Source organism: Carassius carassius, chromosome 33, assembly GCF_963082965.1.
Source record: "Carassius carassius chromosome 33, fCarCar2.1, whole genome shotgun sequence".
Classification (NCBI taxonomy): Eukaryota; Metazoa; Chordata; class Actinopteri; order Cypriniformes; family Cyprinidae; genus Carassius; species Carassius carassius.
Window position 1 is genome coordinate 6783185 of NC_081787.1, and position 17075 is coordinate 6800259.

The 17075-nt window shown below is 36.7% G+C and overlaps 1 protein-coding gene and 1 long non-coding RNA gene across 4 annotated transcripts in view; one reads left to right on the forward strand and one right to left on the reverse strand.

The window, feature by feature from the left end:
- The window catches only part of LOC132113613 (fibroblast growth factor 13-like), a 131176-nt gene that overhangs the window by 6960 nt on the left and 107141 nt on the right, over window positions 1-17075 (reverse strand). The window lies entirely within an intron of this gene.
- Window positions 6077-17075, forward strand: part of LOC132113614 (uncharacterized) — a 12736-nt gene continuing 1737 nt past the window's right edge. The window contains exons 1-2 of the long non-coding RNA XR_009425184.1: window positions 6077-6316; window positions 11002-11051. This is a non-coding gene — a long non-coding RNA (uncharacterized LOC132113614). The remainder of the gene's footprint in view (window positions 6317-11001; window positions 11052-17075) is intronic.

Genomic DNA, 17075 nt, shown 5'->3' on the forward strand with positions numbered 1-17075 from the left:
ATTAAAACAACACTATGGAAATTATTTTGGAATTGCACTTTAAATTATTGAAAAAAGAACTGTAATTTAAAAATATTTTGGTCCCAGTGTAACAAATAGTATTTTTGTCCCTCTGCCATCCTCCTAACATCACTACTTTCCCTTTTATCTGATGTTTTCCCCACTAATAATCCTCACTGTTCCCTGCTTGGTCTGTTGTACGTTCTCTCTCATTAGCACTTCCGACAGCAATCTATGTTGTAGGGTTGCATAAACATGCTAATGGAGTTTGGGATTGGTTGCTCTTCAGCTCGGTCTATGGATCCGGTCGTATTGAATATGTGCGAGTACACCGCGTGCACTTCATTGAGTCATTATAACCGCTCGCCTCCCACTACGCTGGATCTTGTATTGACTATGTGCTTCGTTTAGGATATTGCAAACGCTGTAAGAGGGTGAAAAGATCAGAGAAAGGGCATGGAGCAACAGCAAATTACATTATTCTGCACGTTATCTGGCTAACTAATTGCTTTTCAAGAGGTGTCTTACTCATTTACCTGTCCAATAAAGCATTCGAAATAAATCAATAACTTTGCAAAGCCACAATTTCACACCCATTTCTCATGGATCCACACGTCCTGTTTATATATCAGCTAGTCCAGGTTTGTTAATGCTGGTGAACCAATGCAAAAATTAACTTGCTGATCACCTGGCTAAAACAATGTATTTCTTGTATCATTATGAAGAAGTACTTGTACAGTCCTTGTAAAAATATATATTTTAGACTCATATTGATAATATTTTACAAATATTGGATTTATTATGCTTGATTTTTCAAATCCATGTGCTTGTATCATATCCATCTCCTTAAATGCAGAAGCGAAGTAAATTCCGAAAGTCATTAGAAGAGGTTAGATTAATCTCCACGCCGAGCCTTTGGGCTGCTATTGCAGTAACTGAACGGCTCTGTTAAAATGGATTACAGAGCCTCAGGGTCTTGTGGCTGTAATCTTTACTGTTTGAGTGTGGCAAATGATGTGGAAATATTACAGAGAGAGCTGTAAATCAAATTATGTTTTTCATCAGAGCCAAGGGAAGAAAGAAACTGTAAATAATCTTTGTGTCGCTCTGCAAACATCACTAGGGGAAGATTGTCCAGTGTTTCAGCTCTGAGAGCTATGTGTTACTGTATTTCATCTCGCTTTTTGCATGAATTACATAAGTGTGTTACATATTGTGTTCAATATCCATCGACAATCAAGCGTAAGCTAACCAGACACAAGACATTAAAATCTCTTCCATCTATACTGAACAAAATTATAAAGCAACACTTTTTTTTTTGCCCCCATTTTTCATGAGTTGAACTTAAAAGATCTAAGACTTTTTCTATGTACACAAAAGGACTATTTGGCCTTTTGAAATAGGCCTTTTGTGTACATACTGTAGAATTTGTGCTGCTTAATATTTTTGTGGAAAAAGTGATAATTTTTTTCAGAATTTGATGAATATGTTCAAAGGAACAGGATTTATATGAAAAATAGAAATATTTTTTAAACAAGAAAATCAAAAATTTTAGAGTAACCTTCGATCATTTAAATGAATCCTTGCTGAACAAAAGTATGCATTTCTTTAAAAAAAAAAAAAAAAAATCTACTGACACCAAACTTTTGAACAATATTGTACATTGCGAATCGCTGCTCAGTGTTACCCAGATGGTGGCCACAGACTGCCTAAAATGAATTTGTAATAAACAGAGATATACAGCTATTGTAGCAGCAATGCTAAGAATGTCCCTTCATCATGTATCCATAAAGGTCCTCAACTCTCACTCTCATCACAGGATGCTATGTTTCCCAGCCGGCCCCGTGCCATCAGGAGAGCTCCAATGCTCAGCGAACAGACTGGAGTCGTCCTTCTGGTCCGGGTGACTCACACAGACACTAAGCTCCCACACACACTGACAGGAACACTCCTGATGTCACAGACCAGCCGTGACATCGCACCTCCTCTGGGACAGGCTGTCAGCTCAGTGCTGAGATACATCCTGTAAACATCCTCAGTAGAGAAAGTGGTTGGGAAGATTCTACGAGTGGACACAAAGGGACAGATCTGGGATCGATACTTCACCTGAGATAAACATCACTGAGACGTTAGATGTATCTCTGGTCAGCTGTCAGCACAGTGGCAAAGTCACTCTGTTGGGTTCACTCAGGGTGAGAACTTAAAGAAAGGCAGCATTTCATCTCAGTCAGAAGAAACACTCCTCAGACATCCTGCACCTCTTCAGTAGGGTTGGGAATCGTTAGAAATTTTCAGTGTCAATAAATTACTGCTATGTTTTGTGCCTCATTTACAGCTCTTCTGTTAATAATTCTGTTAATGTCTCAGCTGAAGGCCATAATAATTACAACCAAATGAAGCACAAAAACATTGTAGAGTGGCTCTCAATAATGTCTGAACTGTACCCTATCTCATCAGTAATAATTTATCATAATTATCATAATAACATACACAAAAACAAAAGAATGAAGTGTTGAGAAGATAAGGGCAGGAAACAGGGATGATTGTAAATGGTACATGCTAACCACTGAATCCATAAATACAAAAACATAATACTTCTAAATGCCTCCCAACAAGAGTCTGAATAAATAAAGGTCCTACAATACAAAATCTTTCAGGAGTCAATGTGTTATATTTCTATGAAATGTAATAAATAATGTGCACTTTGACAAAATTCTTTTTTAATGGCCAAGTTACCTTTCAAATTCAAAGTTCAATTTTCATAGACAAAATAGTCAAGTTTACAGATTTGTCCAGAACAGAATTAAAAACTCAGTTCAATTCAATGTACCGTGCCATTCAAACGTTTGGTTCCAGTAAGGTTGCATTTAATTGATCAAAAAGCATGTAAAACAATCATATTGTGAAATTTTACTATAATTTTAATATTTTACAAATTGGCATTTACTGTATTCCTGTGATGCAAAGCAATAATTTTCAGCATCATTACTCCAGTCTTCAGTGTCACGCGATCCTTCAGAAATCATTTTTATATGCTGGTTTGCTGCTCTAGAAAGATATATTATCATCAACGTTAAAAATAGTTGTGTATTTCTTTTTTGTTTTTATGTATTTTTCAGGATTTTTGAGAGTGTTTGAGAGTGTTTAATTGAAATAGAAATCTTGTGTAAAATTATAAATGTCTTTACTGTTACTTTTGATCAATTTAATGCATCTTTGAAAAAATTATTAATTTAATAATAAAAAAACTTACAGACCCATAAGTGTATTTGCATAGCACATTTCAAAATTGCTCCAAAAAAAAGAAAGAAAAAAAGAAAAAGGCCAAAGTCTGTGCCAATGAAAAAAAAATAAAAATGAAGTTAGGGAAGTCGTGGCCTAATGGTTAGAGAGTTGGACTCCCAATTGAAAGGTTGTGAGTTCGAGTCCCGGGCCGGCAGGAATTGTGGGTGGGGGGGGGTGCATGTACAGTTCTCTCAATACCACGACTTAGGTGCCCTTGAGCAAGACATCGAACCCCCAACTGCTCCCCGGGCACCGCAGCATAAATGGCTGCCCACTGCTCCGGGTGTGTGCTCACAGTGTGTGTGTTTACTGCTCTGTGTGTGTGCATTTTGGATGGGTTAAATGCAGAGCACAAATTCTGAGTATGGGTCACCATACTTGGCTGAATGTCACTTCACTCGTTATATCTATAAAAATAAATGAATAATATTCTCTCATTTAAAAGAATAAATAATAATAAAATAAAATAAAAAAGCATTATTACACTATTTTAACTTGTGTCCAAATTCACGTGTTAACAGTATCTCTTACTGCACCTTTTTATGTCAGTTCAGATTCACTCTTTCTCCATGTGGAGAAAGAAAATCACTGATTATAACTATGGTAATGTGTGAAAAATGATTTGTGTTCTGGGGGAAATCAGTCATAGGCTCGCATCTGGACTGTGGTTCACTAATTGGTGACTGCTGCTTTTAATGGCTGGTCCTGGAACAATTGAAAAAAAAAAGTGACGTGACATTTAGCCAAGTATGGTGACCCATACTCAGAATTCGGGCTCTGTATTTAACCCATCCAAAGTGCACACACACAGCAGTGAACACACACACACTGTGAACACACACCCGGAGCAGTGGGCAGCCATTTATGCTCTCTAACCATTAGGCCACGACTTCCCCTTACTTCCCCATTGACTGACATAACTGACTTGAGTCATAATTCATATTCATCCATTAATGCTGAAATTCAACACAATCCTTCCCCTCTGCTTTTTAAGATAAATCAATTATGTCCTATGGTTTGTCAGAACCTTAAAACTTGGGCCATTCAGCATCGATAAAGAGGCACAATGCATTACCACAAGCGCATAACAGTATTGATTTAATAACCAAGGTGCAGTTCGATTTCAGAGACAAATCCTCTATTGTGCCTGTAATTGTGGTATACTTGCTCCAAATATATGAGATGTGGGTGTAACAATGTGCTACAGTACCCTTCCTCTAAATGGCCATAAGAAAGATTCACATCACTGGCTTAGACAGTAAAGTACCACAATATCATGAGCAATACAAATGCATTTGTACCTTGCAATGCAGAGAAGGAGAGGAACTGTTAAATCTCAGAGGCATCACTACGTAGTGTAACACAGCTTCCAGATGGAGTGTTAGATGAGAGGTGCAATGTGAAGAAACAGCAAACACATTTTCCTAATTGTCCATGCCATTTTATCACCAACACTGATGAAAATTGCAGCAAGCAGTGGCATCATTTAAAAACGCTGGAGAACAGCTATATACTTAGAAACACAGCAGATAATTTTGGGCACCCGCTGATGTCTTGTGGAGAGGAGAGGCAGGAGGCAGTTTTATCAAATTACCACACAAATACTTGCAGCAGTGCTGAGAATGAGTGAGATAAGTGAGATAATGTGCACTATGATGGTGCGAGAGACATTAATCTCTCATTTAGCTCTACAGTATCCCCCTGCTTATTTATTATTACTTTGGAAGCCTAATAGAATGAATATTCCATCTATTTGTCGCCACAAAAAAACAAAAAAAAAACGCTTTCATTTAGTGATGCACTGAAACTTTCTGCAACTATTTTATCAAAACGGGAGATAAATAAATAAATAGATAAAAACAAAACATTTAATAAAATATAAAAATGCATAATTTTTCTGTTCTCTGATAACGCGTTATGACTACAATAGGTAAATGTGGATGCACTTCACCATTACAAACAATGATGCTAAACTAGCAATATATAAAAGATTTTGGCTGAAATATTGAGTTTTTGGGGCTAAATTAAAACTTTGGTTTTCGATGACTTGGTAATAAATTCATTTTTGTGATTTAAATTCTGTTTAAACCATGTGTTATGTTGTACTTCATAATAAATTGGGGGAAAAAACCCATTAACTTAAGTATCAGATATTCACTTTTCAAAGACAATTTTTTATTTGTATTAGATGTTGACGAGTGTTAATTATAGTAGGTGACTTAACTTAGGCTCCGACTGTTCCTCTGTACGATCCCTAACCACATGACTAATTTTCCATCCTAACAGCTGAGTAAAAGAGAGCAGATATTGAGGTGTTGTAGTGCTTTGTGTTCGAGCTGATTCTATATCCAAGTGTAATTATATCAGGAGCTGCAGTCATGCTGTTGCCAGCTCACTGATTCGTATCTAATATCTTTTCCTCTGACAAGGGAAATCCTGCATTGCCCCGCCCTCTCTTCTCCCAAAGGGCTTCCCCCTCCCTGATGGAAATGCAGGAGATGTTTGTACGTGTGCTAGAAAGGGAAAGAGTTTCTACTTGGTCTTCATATGCGTCTAAGTGCCCTATCTTCTGCCATTCACTCCGCCCTCCACCCGGTATTTTCTTTTCCCTCCTATTTTCCCTTATTGCGTTTTTCTCTTAACCCATCCTCCATCAGATCTTCCTTTCTGTCTTTCAATATCTTTTTCAACCACTAACCTTATTTATTTTTCCCCTCCCACCATCCCATCCATTTTTCTCTAAGATTCTTTGTTTTTCAGCTTCTGTGCAGTATACCTCCCCCCATTCCCCCTCTGGATCTGTCTCATTACTTTACCCACTTTCCCTCTTCCAACTCCAATCCCATTTATGGAAAAGAAGTAAATGGGGAAGCTGACAGAATCTATTCCAGTCAGAGGCTGTTCCTTCCTGCTCGGTGCAGTTCGGATGCCTGGTAACCAGGTCTCTCCACCTGCACCTCATCCTTCCCTCTGCCTCAACCACCCATCTGAATAATTAAATTATCATTGAAGCTCAAGATGTCTCAAACGAGTGAGTTGCACTGCTGATGGCACTAACTTTAAAGAGTAGAATACCACAGAACTAGTTTTCCTTTTTCAGCTTCTTGTCAAGTCAATGTGAACTGCTGTTCAGAACCTATTTTTGTCTCTAATGTGACATTTCAAAGTGAAACAGGATACTAAATTAATTAATTAATTAACCGTTCAATTTTAAACAAGTTATAGCTTATTGTGTGAGCATAATACTTTTTATAGAAGCTGTCAATATGCTTTATATTAATTTCTTGTGGTTAAGCTTTGTTTTTGTAACTGAAGATCGGGAGATGTGAATTATTAGTTGGATTTTAACTAATCGTTAAGTAAGAATGTCAAAATGTTATTATTATTTATTATTTATGTAGAGCTGAATTAAAAAAGTATGCATTTCTAGCCAATCCTAATTTAAAGCTTAGTATACATAAGATTTTTCTTAGAAGCTGTCAATGTTTTATATCATTTACTTTGTCAAGGTTGTGTCCGTGTTTGTAATTTGTGTCTTGTGTCTGTTTTGACAATGTGGAGCAATATAATTATTTGAGCTAATTGTTAAGTAAGAATATTAAGTTTAAAATGATTATTTGTTCATACAGAGATTAATGTAAAAATGTAAAGGTGTATGTGTATATTTATTAGGCTGCCTGTTGAAGATTTCAGTGTGTTTCATGTTAAATGTATAGCTCTGTTTCTGTAACTGAAGAACTGGGGGGTGTCAGTGTACCGAGCACAGCATTCAGTACATTTCATTTGACGCTGGTTTATTTATAATTTGGGCACAGAGACATGACTGGTCAATAGAGTTCAATTCCTTTTCATGAATCAGACCAAATTTTCAGTTTTAATAAACAAATTCAAAACCAAACCATGATTAAATTGTTTATTTGCATTATCAGTCAAAAGTGGCCATGGAGATCTAATTTGGCAAGCTTTATGAGATAATGTTGTCTGCTGGTATGCCAAGCACCTATGCTCAAGTGGTACAACTTGAATTTCCCTGTTCTTCTTTTTGTTCTTCCACTTTAATCTCCAAAACATGTTAACAAGAGCTGCTGATTCTTCTCTGATTTATGTGAGTAATTAATGAGGGTGATTAATTAATTACATAATTTTCATTTTTGGGTGAACTATCCCTTTAATTACCATTTGATCGGACTGTGGGTGTTATTCACCAGAGTGGCATCAGACTGAATGGGAGTTTTCCAAAACAATAACTAAAAAAGCCATTCCCAAAAGATATTCTATATAGCCTAAGAAGCCTACAAATGGAATCAATGGTAAAGATGGATCCATGGACACATGAGGTGGATAGATGAGACAGGACAGTCAGACTAGCACACAAAAAAAGACTCCTTTTTAGTTCTTTACTGTGTGTGTATTGTTAGGTCCCAGTTAGTGCTGGGCCTGTGTTTGTTAGTTTTTATGTTGAGTTGTAGGTATGTCGTTAGTGGGGTTGTGGTCTTTCCACCTGCGGCTCATCATCGGCCTATAAGAGTTCTATTACGGTGGATTTGCGGGGCGCAACGATGTGACGGCACTTGAATGAGCGGGTCCTTTTGGTTTTCTGTTATTATTTGTGTTAATATTCATGCAGACCTTCAGCTTCCAGACCTCTCTCATGCATTCTTCACTACTGACGTCCATATACTGACTACTGATTGTTGGGTTATTTTTTGTTAAATAAATCTTTTCTTTTTCCTACTTGCCCGCCTGTGTTTTGTTCTCTCTTTTCTATGGTATTTACAATTTGATAATGTCTAAACATTCCTGAGGCTCAAGTGGTAGAGCATTGCGTTAGCAGTGCAAGGTTGTGGGTTCGATTCCCAGGGAACACGTTAGGTAAAAAATGTTAGCCTGAATGCACTGTAAGTCGCCTTGGATAAAAGTGTCTGCTTAATGCATACATAAACAATAATAGTCATAAAACAGTTTGATCAAACATATTTAATAGTTCTCAAAACAAAAGAAAAGTATTTGTGCATTAACTGCTTTAAAAAGTAGCCATGGGACATGTACTGTTTTTGAAGAAAGTGTTCTATAAGGTCTGAACTGTTTCCTTGCAGAGAGTCGCTTATGGCCACTAAAGAAGGCTATGGTGTCTGTCCTCTCTCTGTAGTCGGTGGGCTTCTAATATTGATGTGCCTGTCTCTGCCTGCTAAACACTAAACTGATTTTCGACTTCAAATGTGCCTACAGAGCAGCTCACAGAAGAGCTCAGACTTCGCCAGTGTGCACTGACTGTCATCTGATCAAATGTTCTTCTGTAATATGTTGTAATTAAACCATTTATATTTGCATGGTTGTTTTAATATTTGATGTGTTTACTGATCAAACAGCAGGCATTACCATTAAACACAACTTAGCATTGAATCATGTGGTTCGGTTTATTATATGTAAAGAGAAAGTGTGCAGAGAACAGAACACGTTTAATTGATTTCCTCTCTCCCACTCACTGTCACGCTGATGGATGAATACATTTGAACTCAGCCATACAGACTCACTTGTGCATGCATTCTCTTTCTATATATTCTTCTGATCACAAACACACAAGGCCCTATTTTAACGATCTAAACGCAAAGTGTAAAGCGCATGGTGCAGGTGCACTCAGGGTGTGTCCAAATCCACTTTTTGCTATTTTAACAACGTGCAATAAACCATTCAGAGTCTCATCTTCCATTCCCTTTAAGAGCGAGTTGCACTCGTGCCATGACGGATTTGCTATTTACACGGCGGAATTTGGCAAGCGCAAAGACAGAACGCGTCTCCGAGATGAAACGGAGCTGTTCGTGTGCGAGCAAATAGATAGCCTAATTCTGATAAATGCTATCCATTATGACATTAGCCTACAAAAAAAATCTTATGCATTGCAGTCCTTTAATTTTTTTATATTTGGTATGTTTGTGTGCTGCCGTGTGTCCCTGTGTTTAATAAGCAGTGTGTACGGCCTTTAAATAACAAAGAAAAAAACATTGTGCCAGACTTTAGACCAGGTTTGAGTTGGTCTATGGTGCAGTCTGTTTTCAGCTACTTAAAATAACTACGCCAGCAATGCGCCTGAACACACCTCTTATTTAGACCAGCACGCCCATTCTTAAAAAAAAAAGAAAAAAAAGAAAAAAGGTTAGTGTGCAACTTTTCTTTAAAGTGAATTGCACTGGTGATTCATTCTGACTTATTTCTTTGCTGTTATTGAATGTGTTATAGTAAAAATGCTGAATTGTAGGATACTGCTTTATTTACATTTAGTCATTTAGCATACACTTTTATCAAAAGTGACTTACAAATGAGGACAATGGAAGCAATTAAAATCAACAAAAGAGCAATGATATAGAAGTGCTATAACAAGTCTCAGTTAGACTTATGACATGTTATATGATTGATTTGGCTTGTAATATATCACAATAGCTGCACAACATTCAGTACATTTCAACTGACACCGGTTTATTAATTTGCATTATCAATCAAAAATAGTCATGGAAATCTAATTTGGCAAGCTTCAGGAGATAATGCTGTCCTGAAAATTTATTGCATTTTATTTGTGAAATGATATTGGAAAATATGTATCTTAATTTTTTCGTTTACTTCATGAATTAAAAAATGTGATCCACTAATTACAGAACAAACTAAATATTAAAATATATTATATAAAATTTCCCCTTATATCTAAAAATAATACTGAAATACACTGGAATATTTTTCAAAAATTTAGGAGATCTTATGCGACGTCTTAAATTTATTTGCTGTCACTTTTGATCAGTTTAATGCATCCATTGTAAATAAAATTATTAATTTCTTAAAAACAAATTTTACTGACCCCAAACATTTGAATGGTAAATATAGCAATGCAAAATACTGGAAAAACACAGAGCAGCAGAAATAAAACTCTTTATAAGAAATTACAAACAGAAACAGGTGTAAACTCTCACAGCAGCTGATTCAAAACTCTCATACGTCAATCACTACCTACTCTCCACTGATTGGGGACATCCCAACCTCACTGGTGTGTGATTGACTGGCTGTGTGGTTCCATAGCAGGACCATATCAGCAGACACAAAGAGCCAATGTGAGGGGATCAGAAACCTCAGAAACACACACACACTCATTACGAGAACACAGAGAGACTTCAGAACTACAGCATACTAAATCATTTAAAGACTTTATAATATGGTTTAGAATACTGTAATGCCACACACTCAGTATCATTCACCCATAATCACCATCCACTTATACAAGCTGAAAGCTCTCCACCATTGTGTAAGCGCTGGATTACTTCATAGAGCTATAGTATACTCAATAACATCGGCACACTTGTTTTCATTCACCCCAAAATTGCCTCTCATGTCTATATTCATGAACATTTCACAATTTTATATCTGATATTGGACAATTGCAATGGAAAGCAACTGCAGGAAAAGCTTTTAAAATGGAAATGAATACAGGGAGCAAATGGAGATGAATGTTCAAAGACCTATGTGTTTTAACACTCTCCAGACTAACGGTTACAGTCTGAATAAAATATTATTACACCTACAGAACCTTGCTGTGCTGTCACTCAAAGAAACATTAAATATAGCCTCCGTCCTTCTGTTGTCGACCAGGATGCCACATGGCGACACAACATTACTGTTGTTAAGAACAGAGCTTTAATTTAATGAGCACTCTGGCACATGTTTTCATTACAGACGCTGAGGCACACATCATTAAAGTCACTGAGGGGGAACAGAGATCTGCCGTGAGTTATAGTGTGCTTGTGGTCAGGATGTGCAGTAGCTGTGTGTGTTTAGATCCTGCTGCTTCCCTATCATCCCCAAAGACTCCTGCTGGATGTTATGGCTGTATAACACCTAACGTTATGATCAGATTACATGCTTTTGTCAGACTTCAAGTGAGAGTCGCTTCACTGCTGCCTTGTTTGTCTTTCTCCTGCCTGCTGTTAGAGAGTTCAGCCCAAAGTGTCCTGAAAACAGAATTACACAGGACAGAATAGATGGCAACAGGTTTGCAGCATGGTTGAGCGAGCTGCTTCAAAAACATTGCTACTGGACTAGGTATGTCAAAAATACAGATTTTCAATATTAACTATTTAGTTGCTTGAATGACTAGTCAATGAATCACTTTCAAGACAATTCTGCATAATTAGGTGGTTTGAGATTCACCTAATGTGTTTCTTAAGGGGGTGTTTACATAACACACATTTAAAAACATCTAGAGAGATGCAGTCGGTAGGGTTGGGAACCGAAAACCGGTTCTTATTCAGATATTTTTTTGAAAATAACCTGAATCATGAGCAATTTATAAGTTTCGGTTCCGAAAACGGTTCTGGTGCGACACGCGACCAAGCACTATGAGCAGCCTTGCTCCGGTAACAGAAACGATACCCTGCCTCTTTAATGCCATGTTTCGATGACGCACATTCCACAAATGCATGTCCGTGTCGTGTCTTTAACTGCCGAACACGTTTCCCATGACTGTGCGTGCACTCGCGCCTTTGACAACTGTGCACATCGTTTTGTCTGACTGTACAATTGCACGCAGCACCTGCTGCCACTAAATTACATTATATTTGTCCCGTATTGTCATTAATATACATACTGACTTCAACTTGGACCACTAAATAAACAGACTGCTATTGTTATGTAAGTATGAGGGATAGATTATTTAGTGTACAGGTCAGTGATAAACAAAGTGATAGAAAATATTTATTTTCATGCATTTTAAATGTTTAAAAATGTGGAAACCACTCATTGCATCACACCATCTCCTGACTGCATTATTATTTGTGAAATAGGGGCTTTATGGAGAGTGTGTATACATGGTTATATAAGTATAACAGTTTATAGTTCATTAATTTAGGGAAATGAACAAGTGTCTTAGCCCTCAAGGGACTATTTGGCCAACCAGCTTATTCATGCTTGAAAAGCAAAATGTTATTGATAGTGTAAAAAACATCAAAGTTGAAGCACATGCTGATTGATGGACTAGCATTACTCAACATTACTTACTACCTTTCAGCAACACTACATTCAATAAACGTAAAATAGTAACAAAAAAAAAAAGAAAAAAAAAATAGTTCATTTAAATGGAACCAGAATTGGAACCTGAAAATTTGTATACTGTAATATATGTTGAATTTTGACATTGCCAACCTTTAAATTAAGTGGACAGTAAGTAATAAAAAGTATTGAGCATCGAGTAGCTGAGTATTGTGCTTTTTTCCTTACCACTATTTTTTTAATAGTTGTTTAATGATTTTAATGGAACTGGAATTGGAACCTGAACCATTAGGTGGAACCGGAACCATAAAATTTCTAACGATTCCCAACCCTAGCAGTCAGAAAAAAAAAAAAAATTGGCAAAACTTTTTTTTATTTTGAATGTGACATAACTAAAAAATATTATACAAGTAGAGGTGTAACGGTTCAGATTGCTCGGTATGTGCTATGTTCATGGAAAAAAGGACTATGGTCAAATAAAAATAAAGAAAATAATAACAAATAATCAAACTAAATGCAACAACACAAATGAATGTAACAGAGCAAAGATAAATCAAATAAACACTGTTTTTTAGGCGTTTAGCAGTAATTTTCAGGCACAGGAAATGTAAAAATAAATGTCAAATAACAGTGCATTTTTCACTGTATAAATTTAAAGGGGTCCTATTATGCTTTTTCACTAAAGTACATAAAATTTCACTTACCACATAAAAAAGGAGTCATGATTGAAGACGGTGGCAAATATTTGTAGATTCTGAGCACTACTGACAAAACATCTTATCTTGTAATATGTGCAGTAAGTACTGCTGCTCCATAGTATAAACAGACTACGTGCGATTGTGAATCTCGTCGAAAGTGAAAGTGAAACTAAAGAGCGATCGTGCACTCAAAAACAGTTTCAATGCCAGGCATAATAGCGGCTCCCTGATGGCCGCAATTTATATAAGCCTACAGCATAATTACTCAATGATATCACAGCAAGAGAAAGTATTGAAATATAGACAGCTAACCAATCACAAAACACATTTCGTTTTTTGGCAGTTTGTACCAGTCTGGGGAGAAAGGTATTGTAATAATGTAAATTATGTGACAAATAATGTGTTTTTCGAACCACTAAGCATGAGAGCATGTTCTAGTACACTCCAAAACAAAATCAAGACTTTGTAAAAGAGCATAATAGGACCCATATAAGACCAATCCTTACAAAAGCTATTCAATCAAGAGCAATTGTGTGATTTCCTTGTCTTTTGTTGTTTAAATTGAACAGGCAGCAGGACTAGACTGCTGTTCCTTAAAGACATAATTCACAGATCCAGTACACTGATTATGATACGCATATGTAGTCTTTCTTGACTGTTTATGTTCACTTAAGACATGACCAATTATGTTTGCAAAGAAACTCAAAAAGATGGGCATGTTGATATATTTTGTTTTAGTTTGTGAGGTTAAACAAGTCTTGAAAAATAAATCAATATTTTCTCTTGCTACGCATGAGTGCATGCACACGCACACACACACACATGTCTGGTCAGCTATCCTTGTGGGGACTCTCCATAGGCGCAATTGTTTTTATACTGTACAGACCATATTTTCTATCGCCCTACACCAACCCTCACAGGAAACTTTCTGCATTTTTAGATTTTTAGATCAAGAAACTTCATTCTGTGTAATTTATTAGCTTGTTTACCCGTGGGGACCTCAATTTAGGTCCCCACCGTGACACGAGTCCCCATGAGTCTGTGTGTATTCAGGTTTAAGTCCCCACCAGAATAGAAAAACAAGTACACACATACACACACACACACACACACACACACACATCTTCAAAAAGCGAGTGCAAGTTCTCAAGCGCTTATTCTTTGCTTGAATGTTTAATTGACAAGGCTTAAAAAATGTTCAAATTATGAAGGCATAAATGACTGGTATATTAGCGTGCATACGGCATTCCGTGTTGTTTGTCCACATTTTTCGATCATTGCTGTTATAATGTCTGAGGCCAATAATTCTGTTTCATGCATTGTTATTTTAATAAATATGTTTTACATGCATCATCTGATTTGAGATGAGCCGTTGTGTAAGTGGGGTCAACCGCAAGTGGGCCAGGGCTGTGGGGGGGTGGGGCGGACCTTATCAATACTTATCGTAGGTGATGTATCGTGGTAAGATTATCGTTACAATTGTTACAACGCATGCACAGACTACATTGTAATCGTTCGCTATGTCATTTGTGTGGAAGTATTTCGAAATCTGTGCGCAGGACACGGGCAGCCGATCAGTACTGGAAGTGCAGAGCTTCATGTCTGAGGCACAGGTAGCAGGAAGCGATCAGCCGTTGGTGTACTGGCGCACAAATAAGAGCCCCTTTCCTGCGCGCATTTAAGCTGCGCGAGCATATAATGTACCGGTCCACGCCCTGAACACGCATAGACCGTGAAGAGATGTTCAGATCAACTTCTCACGTTTTGGATGAGAAGTGAAATGGACAAACTGTGACATTTTTTTTTTTTATAAAGTAGAACTTGCATACACGTTTAAAAATGCCAGAAGTAAACGTCAGTTCTGCATTAGGATGATTACATTTTATTTTACCTTAAAATTACATCGACTTAATTTGATTTAAATTCACCTGCTGTGGCACACTGCAACAGTGTTTCATTCATCCAATTAAAACATTTTAGGGTAATGATTCACATCTATATTTTTTTACTTGAGACAATAAGTTATTTTTCATTGGCTCAATTAAAAAAAATATAGATGTGAATCATTACCCTAATTTTTTTTTTAACTGGATGAATGAAACACTTTGCATCTTTGTTTTATTCGCACCAACATTATTTGATTTTAACATTTTGGAATAATGTATTTATATAGCATACTTTTATTTAGTCTCACTGGTAAAGACCTTTTTTTATTTAAAACCAAATTTAAAAACTAAAACAAATACTGAATGCTGATTAAGAAACATCTTATTGAATGTGTGTTTATTGTGTTGTTTGGATTGTAGAACTATGCAGTTATTGCCTTTAATTTCACATGGTTACAGTAAATCTTTTAATTTGTGGCCAGTTCTATGTAGTTTCAACCCAATTCAAAAACAAAAGCTAAATGCTGATGTCTGTAGCATCTATGTTTGTATTGAATGTAGGCTACTTACTGTGCAGTTTCTGCCGTTAATTACAGACGGTTATGGTTATTGTTTTCAATAGCCAAAAGCCAGTTTGGCCTATTAAATAACAAATAAAAATCTTGTTTATGCACACTTTCCTTCTTTCTTGTTTGTTGCTTAAAGATAAAAAAAAAATCTGAAATCGGTATCGGAATCGGCCAGTTTGCTTCTAAAAAAATCGGTATCGGAATCGGCCATGAAAAATCATGATCGTGCATCCCTATTAAAAAGCATATTAGAATGATATCTCAATGATCATGTGACACTGACGTCTGGAGTAATGATGCTAAAAAAAAAATCTTACATGAATAAACTACAAATTGTATTGTCTAGTTGGTCCGTAGAAGTCAATTAGTTGATCCACTATCCTGACACTCAGCTTTCTCAGGCAACGTCTGCTTCCTGTTTTGTTAAGTTTCCTCAATGCAGGGGCGGAGCTAGGGGGTGGCCAGGGGTGGCCATGGCCACCATGGAACTAATCATGGCCACCCCACTGGCCACCTCGATCGTAATTGCGATATATTATAAATAATAATAATAGTTTCTTAGATTTTGATCAAAATGACCTTGATCGATCATGGCAAAGCGATTATGTTTGAACTGCGAAACTATCGCGACAGTTGAATCACTTGTCACTTACAGGCAAATGCGCTATCGCGAGACTTTCCGTTGCGCGCGTTTCTTTCCATCATTTGTAAAAAGTCGAGGACTGAGAGAGACGAGGAGTGAAGCTTCGCTTTTGTGCCTGGTTCAACTCGTGTTTGAACACACAAACACATCTTTTCAGGTGAGTTACGCTGCTTTTTCTTCTTTGTGGGCGTATTCAAGCCGCGCGCTTCAGTGATATAAATAGAGCACAGTGCTGGGGCAGAGTCACATTAGATAAAATGAGGGGAGACGTGAAAAACGAACATTGCGTTGTTTTCATATGGATTACTTTATCACAGAATATTTGTTTTCGGCGGCACTTTTTTAGTTTAAAAGTAGACATGTATGGCTTTCTATAGATATATCTATCATGTCTCTTCGTTGAGTATTCACTGAGTTACAGTTCATTTTAATGACGTGTTTGTAAATGAAGATCAGCGCAGACAAAGGCTGCAGACAGCACACCTTGTTTGTTATCTTTATTTTGTAAGTGCACAAAGTTTTGTTGTTATTATGTCTGTATACAAAAAAGTAGACCCTTTACAGATTTGATTGATGTATTGCTCTCATCTGTACGATTAAAACTGAAAGTGTAATTTAAGTTCTTTTCGGGGTTATCAGGAGAAAATGCCTCATAACATGTATACGCGTTAATAGACTCCAGAGGGTTAGATAAATTAGTATCTTAGTTCCGTTCAACTATTTGTGTCTGAAGTTTTATCATTGTCCTGTGTAACAAACAGGTAACGTAGGGAGCAGTTAACTTAGCTAGCTTCATATTAGCTGACTCGGATGCTCAAAACTACGTTTATTTATCTCTGAATATATAAATGTATGTTTTAATCATGAAACATTTAATGTGATTCAACATACCAATATAATTATTAGCTTTTAAGTCGATTTTATGTACAGTAAAGTTACTTTTCTATGTAAACATGCTAACGTTAGA